Raw genomic sequence first — 7846 nt, 5'->3', positions numbered from 1 at the left:
ACTTCAGTAACTTTCCCTTGACATATCTATATTTTTACTCAAGTATGACATTTAGGTACTTTTCCCACTAGTGGAATAGAACATGTGCTATGAATGCTGGATGGAAGACTGATGTCACCGTCTGACCCTCATAGAAAAACACTAGGTTCAATCTGATTCTTGATGGATAGAAGTTTTCTGTCAGTCGGGCTCACCTACGTGAGCTGTATCATATTTTATTCCGTTGTGTGAACAAATGACAGCACCTGATTTTGTTCTGCACTTAAACCAGGAAGCAAGAAAGTAAAGAAAAACATGAATAAATCCCCACATGGGTACGGTATATAGAAAAGTCAATGTAAAGTACCAGGATGTGACCTGTAATGTTTTAAAGCCTATGAACCAGTCCATTTACAGAGTAATGTCACTGACTCACAACCCATCTTGATCATTGTCTTTAAACTGCAGCAGATTTGAGACATTTACAGTTGAATCATTTAGCAGACACTCTCATGCAGATCGACTTTATAGTTGGTGCATCCATGTTAATTAAGATGGCTCGGTAACACAACACACATCACAGTCATAGGAAGTCCATTTTTTTCTCAATAAAGTAACTAATCAGCAAAGTCAGAGCTAGTAAGACAGGTGTTAATGCAAAGAAGAGGCCGTGGGATTCATCAACATACTCTTTATCAAGTTGAAGTGCAATGAAATACCCTGAAAATGTAGGATTTGTTCAGCAAAGCCCCACTTCTTCTAATCTTCCGATTCTAATTGAAGTCTTCTGACAATCCCCTTCGGCCTGTAGTTTATGCATACATAGTGATGTACATCCCTGTAGTTTATGCATACATAGTGATGTACATCCACTGAAAAGGGAGAAAAAAAACTGTGTTGAGATTTGAGTAATAACACAATTCATTGGTCATATAAAATTGAAACAGTGAATTGACATCTTAACATATGGAAGTTGCTCTGGATAACTGCATATCAGACAGTTCAATCCAGCAGGCGGTGTGATCATGTACTTGTTGGGTGCCCATTTAGATACGAAAATACTGCCTAAACACAAGTGACCTTCGGTTAACACAGAGTTTTATGATGTTTGACATCAAAAGAAGCAAGGCTTTAGGGCATTAGGCTTTTATTCCAGCCGAAGCGCAGCCCGACACTAACACACCTGATTCAGATGTTCAACCAGTCATAGTCTTTAGTCTGGACCATGACTAACAGAATCAAGTGTGTTACTGCAGGGTTGGAAATAAAGCCTGCACAACTAGTACTGCAGGGTTGGAGATTAAGCCTGCACAACTAGTACTGCAGGGTTGGAGATAAAGCCTGCACAACTAGTACTGCAGGGTTGGAGATAAAGCCTGCACACCTAGTACTGCATGGTTGGAGAGAAAGCCTGCACACCTAGTACTGCAGGGTTGGAGAGAAAGCCTGCACAACTGGTACTGCAGGGTTGGAGAGAAAGCCTGCACAACTAGTACTGCAGGGTTGGAGATAAAGCCTGTACAACTAGTACTGCAGGGTTGGAGATTAAACCTGAACAACTAGTACTGCAGGGTTGGAGATAAAGCCTGCCCAACTGCCCACAGATTTGAAATGTGTTTTGCCTCATCCCTCTGTTAGGTTCTTATTTTTCAGAGTAAATAACTCACGGACACTAGAGAAGCTTAGTAACTAAGTTTAATTCTTCCCAAAGGGTCAACATAGCTGTATTCAGAAGGGGAAAAAAATTTGCACAAGCACTGATATTTAACGATGTTTAACCCTTTCTCCTAGGCTGTCTCCTCCCCCACAACCGAACAGCTAATGCATCCCTGTTGCTAGACAGAACCTTAGTGATATCTGTTCTTCCTCACTTCATTTTAACTGACCTCTACCCCAAAGTGCTCACTCCTCCCCAACTCAAAGCTGTTATGGTTATTGATACCAGACTGTGTCTCTTCTCCTCCCAGAGGATCCCTGATGTCTGATAATAATATACCCTGACATAATGTAAACGTTAGTGACACTGTTAGTTTCTAAGATCTCCACCCGTCTCTCCTTATCAATGCCTGCCACATGTAATCACTTCCCTGCACTCAACACATTACAAGCTTAGTTGCACACACTATATACCTTCCTCCTATAACCCTTAACCTTTGGTCTAGACCCTTCACTATATACCTTCCTCCTATAACCCTTAACCTCTGGTCTAGACCCTTCACTATATACCTTCCTCCTATAACCCTTAACCTTTGGTCTAGACCCTCCACTATATACCTTCCTCCTATAACCCTTAACCTCTGGTCTAGACCCTCCACTATATACCTTCCTCCGATAACCCTTAACCTCTGGTCTGGACCCTCTACCTTAGCAGTCCATCAGTGACATGAAGTAACATTTCATATTCTCGGAAACTAACACCTCTCAAACATAACATTTTTTAAATTCTTCATCAATCACAGGGATTTAACAGTATTTACTTATGGTTATTAGTAACTTCATAAATGCGTCAAGTCACCCAAATCATAGACTGTTTTCTCTGCTACCGCACGGCAAGTGGTCCCGGAGCGCCAAGTCTAGGAGCAAAAGGCTCCTTAACAGCTTCTGCCTCCAAGCCATAAGACTGCTGAACAACTAATCAAATGGCCACGGGACTATTTACATTGACTGACCACCCCCCATTTGTTTTTACACTGTTGCTACAGTGTTTATTATCTATGCATAGTCACTTCATCCCTACCTTCATCTACAAATTACCTCAATTAACCTGTACCCCCGCACACTGATTTGGTACCGGTACCCCCTGTATGTAGCCTCCACATGGACTCTGTACCGGTACCCCCTGTATATAGCCTCCACATTGACTCTGTACCGGTACCCCCTGTATATAGCCTCCACATTGACTCTGTACCGGTACCCCCTGTATATAGCCTCCACATTGACGCTGTACAGGTACCCTCTGTATATAGCCTCCACATTGACTCTGTACCGGTACCGCCTGTATAGAGCCTCCACATTGACTCTATACCAGTACCCCCTGTATATAGCCTCCACATTGACTCTGTACCGTAATACCCTGTATATAGCCTCCACATTGACTCTGTACCGGTACCCCCTGTATATAGCCTCCACATTGACTCTGTACAGTAACACCCTGTATATAGCCTCCACATTGACTCTGTACCGTAATACCCTGTATATAGCCTCCACATTGACTATGTACCGGCACTGTATATACAGTGCCTTGCGAAAGTATTCGGCCCCCTTGAACTTTGCGACCTTTTGCCACATTTCAGGCTTCAAACATAAAGATATAAAACTGTATTTTTTTGTGAAGAATCAACAACAAGTGGGACACAATCATGAAGTGGAACGACATTTATTGGATATTTCAAACTTTTTTAACAAATCAAAAACTGAAAAATTGGGCGTGCAAAATTATTCAGCCCCTTTACTTTCAGTGCAGCAAACTCTCTCCAGAAGTTCAGTGAGGATCTCTGAATGATCCAATGTTGACCTAAATGACTAATGATGATAAATACAATCCACCTGTGTGTAATCAAGTCTCCGTATAAATGCACCTGCACTGTGATAGTCTCAGAGGTCCGTTAAAAGCGCAGAGAGCATGATGAAGAACAAGGAACACACCAGGCAGGTCCGAGATACTGTTGTGAAGAAGTTTAAAGCCGGATTTGGATACAAAAAGATTTCCCAAGCTTTAAACATCCCAAGGAGCACTGTGCAGGCGATAATATTGAAATGGAAGGAGTATCAGACCACTGCAAATCTACCAAGACCTGGCCGTCCCTCTAAACTTTCAGCTCATACAAGGAGAAGACTGATCAGAGATGCAGCCAAGAGGCCCATGATCACTCTGGATGAACTGCAGAGATTTACAGCTGAGGTGGGAGACTCTGTCCATAGGACAACAATCAGTCGTTTATTGCACAAATCTGGCCTTTATGGAAGAGTGGCAAGAAGAAAGCCATTTTTTAAAGATATCCATAAAAAGTGTCGTTTAAAGTTTGCCACAAGCCACCTGGGAGACACACCAAACATGTGGAAGAAGGTGCTCTGGTCAGATGAAACCAAAATTGAACTTTTTGGCAACAATGCAAAACGTTATGTTTGGCGTAAAAGCAACACAGCTCATCACCCTGAACACACCATCCCCACTGTCAAACATGGTGGTGGCAGCATCATGGTTTGGGCCTGCTTTTCTTCAGCAGGGACAGGGAAGATGGTTAAAATTGATGGGAAGATGGATGGGGCCAAATAGAGGACCATTCTGGAAGAAAACCTGATGGAGTCTGCAAAAGACCTGAGACTGGGACGGAGATTTGTCTTCCAACAAGACAATGATCCAAAACATAAAGCAAAATCTACAATGGAATGGTTCAAAAATAAACATATCCAGGTGTTAGAATGGCCAAGTCAAAGTCCAGACCTGAATCCAATCAAGAATCTGTGGAAAGAACTGAAAACTGCTGTTCACAAATGCTCTCCATCCAACCTCACTGAGCTCGAGCTGTTTTGCAAGGAGGAATGGGAAAAAATGTCAGTCTCTCGATGTGCAAAACTGATAGAGACATACCCCAAGCGACTTACAGCTGTAATCGCAGCAAAAGGTGGCGCTACAAAGTATTAACTTAAGGGGGCTGAATAATTTTGCACGCCCAATTTTTCAGTTTTTGATTTGTTAAAAAAGTTTGAAATATCCAATAAATGTCGTTCCACTTCATGATTGTGTCCCACTTGTTGTTGATTCTTCACAAAAAAATACAGCTACTTATATCTTTATGTTTGAAGCCTGAAATGTGGCAAAAGGTCGCAAAGTTCAAGGGGGCCGAATACTTTCGCAAGGCACTGTATATATTTAAAAGGTATTCAATGCCTTTACTCAGTGCTTTGTTGATGTCAGGTGCGTGAATGAGGACCCAAAAGCGAATTAACAAAACAGAGTCTCTTTAATGACGAAACACACGTAGGCTCAGATGGACAGGCAGATTCCGACAGGACAGGACAAGGTTAGATGAACATGCAGATTCCGACAGGACAGGACAAGGTTGCAGCAAACACGACGATAGTCTGGTTCAGGCATGAGTAACACAAACAAGAATCCGACAAAGACAGGAGCAGAAACAGAGAGAGATATAGAGACCTAATCAGAGGGAAAAAGGGAACAGGTGGGAAAAGGGGTGAACGAGGTAGTCAGAGAAGACAAGGAACAGCTGGGGGAAAGAGGGGAAGAAAAGGTAACCTAGTACGACCAGCAGAGGGAGACAGGGTGAAGAGAAAGGACAGAAACAAGACACAACATGACAATACATGACAGTACCCCCCCACTCACCGAGCGCCTCCTGGCGCACTCGAGGAGGAAACCTGGTGGCAACGGAGGAAATCAGCGATCAGCAAACGGTCCAGCACGTCCCGAGAGGGAACCCAACTCCTCTCCTCAGGACCGTACCCCTCCCAATCCACTAGGTACTGATGACCACGGCCCCGAGGACGCATGTCCAAAATCTTACGGACCCTGTAGATAGGTGCGCCCTCGACAAGGATGGGGGGGGGGGGGGGGGGGAAGACGAGCGGGGGCGCGAAGAACGGGCTTAACACAGGAGACATGGAAGACCGGGTGGACGCGACGAAGATATCGCGGAAGAAGAAGTCGCACTGCGACAGGATTAATGATCTGAGAAATACGGAACGGACCAATGAACCGCGGGGTCAACTTGCGAGAAGCTGTCTTAAGGGGAAGGTTCTGAGTGGAGAGCCAAACTCTCTGACCGCGACAATATCTAGGACTCTTAGTTCTACGCTTATTAGCAGCTCTCACAGTCTGCGCCCTATAACGGCAAAGTGCAGACCTGACCCTCTTCCAGGTGCGCTCGCAACGTTGGACAAAAGCCTGAGCGGAGGGGACGCTGGACTCGGCGAACAGAGATGAGAACAGCGGACGCTGGTACCCGAGGCTACTCTGAAAAGGAGATAGCCCGGTCGCAGACGAAGGAAGCGAGTTGTGGGCGTATTCTGCCCAGGGGAGCTGTTCTGACCAAGACGCAGGGTTGCGAAAAGAAAGACTGCGTAAGATGCGACCAATAGTCTGATTGGCCCGTTCTGCTTGACCGTTAGACTGGGGGTGAAAGCCGGAAGAGAGACTGACGGAAGCCCCAATCAAACGGCAAAACTCCCTCCAAAATTGAGACGTGAATTGCGGACCTCTGTCCGAAACGACGTCTGACGGAAGGCCATGAATTCTGAAAACATTCTCGATGATGATTTGTGCCGTCTCTTTAGCAGAAGGAAGCTTAGCAAGGGGAATAAAATGAGCCGCCTTAGAGAACCTATCGACAACCGTAAGAATAACAGTCTTCCCCGCTGACGAAGGCAGTCCGGTGACAAAATCCAAGGCGATGTGAGACCACGGTCGAGAGGGAATGGGAAGCGGCCTGAGACGGCCGGCAGGAGGGGAGTTACCGGACTTAGTCTGCGCGCAGACCGAACAAGCAGCCACGAAACGACGCGTGTCATGCTCCCGGGTGGGCCACCAAAAACGCTGGCGAATGGAAGCAAGCGTACCCCGAACGCCAGGGTGGCCGGCTAACTTGGCAGAGTGAGCCCACTGAAGAACGGCCAGACGAGTAGGAACGGGAACGAAAAGAAGGTTCCTAGGACAAGCGCGCGGCGACGGAGTGTGAGTGAGTGCTTGCTTTACCTGCCTCTCAATTCCCCAGACAGTCAACCCGACAACACGCCCCTCAGGGAGAATCCCCTCGGGGTCAGTGGAGGCTACTGAAGAACTGAAGAGACGAGATAAAGCATCAGGCTTGGTGTTCTTAGAGCCCGGACGATAAGAAATCACGAACTCGAAACGAGCGAAAAACAGCGCCCAGCGCGCCTGACGCGCATTAAGTCGTTTGGCAGAACGGATGTACTCAAGGTTCCTATGGTCGGTCCAAACGACAAAAGGAACGGTCGCCCCCTCCAACCACTGTCGCCATTCGCCTAGGGCTAAGCGGATGGCGAGCAGTTCGCGGTTTCCCACATCATAGTTACGTTCCGACGGCGACAGGCGATGAGAAAAATACGCGCAAGGGTGGACCTTGTCGTCAGAGAGGGAGCGCTGAGAAAGAATGGCTCCCACGCCCACCTCTGACGCGTCAACCTCGACAACGAACTGTCTAGAGACGTCAGGTGTAACAAGGATAGGTGCGGATGTAAAACGATTCTTGAGGAGATCAAAAGCTCCCTGGGCGGAAACGGACCACTTAAAGCACGTCTTGACAGAAGTAAGGGCTGTGAGAGGAGCTGCCACCTGACCGAAATTACGGATGAAACGACGATAGAAGTTCGCGAAGCCGAGAAAGCGCTGCAGCTCGACGCGTGACTTAGGGACGGGCCAATCAATGACAGCTTGGACCTTAGCGGGATCCATCTTAATGCCTTCAGCGGAAATAACAGAACCGAGAAATGTGACGGAGGAGGCATGAAAAGTGCACTTCTCAGCCTTCACAAAAAGACAATTCTCTAAAAGGCGCTGGAGGACACGTCGAACGTGCTGAACATGACTCTGGAGTGACGGTGAAAAAATCAGGATATCGTCAAGGTAAACGAAAACAAAGATGTTCAGCATGTCTCTCAGGACATCATTGACTAATGCCTGAAAGACAGCTGGAGCGTTAGCGAGGCCGAAAGGAAGAACCCGGTATTCAAAGTGCCCTAACGGAGTGTTAAACGCCGTCTTCCACTCGTCCCCCTCCCTGATGCGCACGAGATGGTAAGCGTTACGAAGGTCCAACTTAGTGAAAAACCTGGCTCCCTGCAGGATCTCGAAGGCTGAAGACATAAGAGGAAGCGGATAACGATTCTT

The sequence above is a fragment of the Oncorhynchus mykiss genome, chromosome 19, assembly GCF_013265735.2.
Source record: "Oncorhynchus mykiss isolate Arlee chromosome 19, USDA_OmykA_1.1, whole genome shotgun sequence".
In the NCBI taxonomy this organism is placed as follows: domain Eukaryota; kingdom Metazoa; phylum Chordata; class Actinopteri; order Salmoniformes; family Salmonidae; genus Oncorhynchus; species Oncorhynchus mykiss.
Note: the sequence above shows the minus strand (reverse complement) of the source record.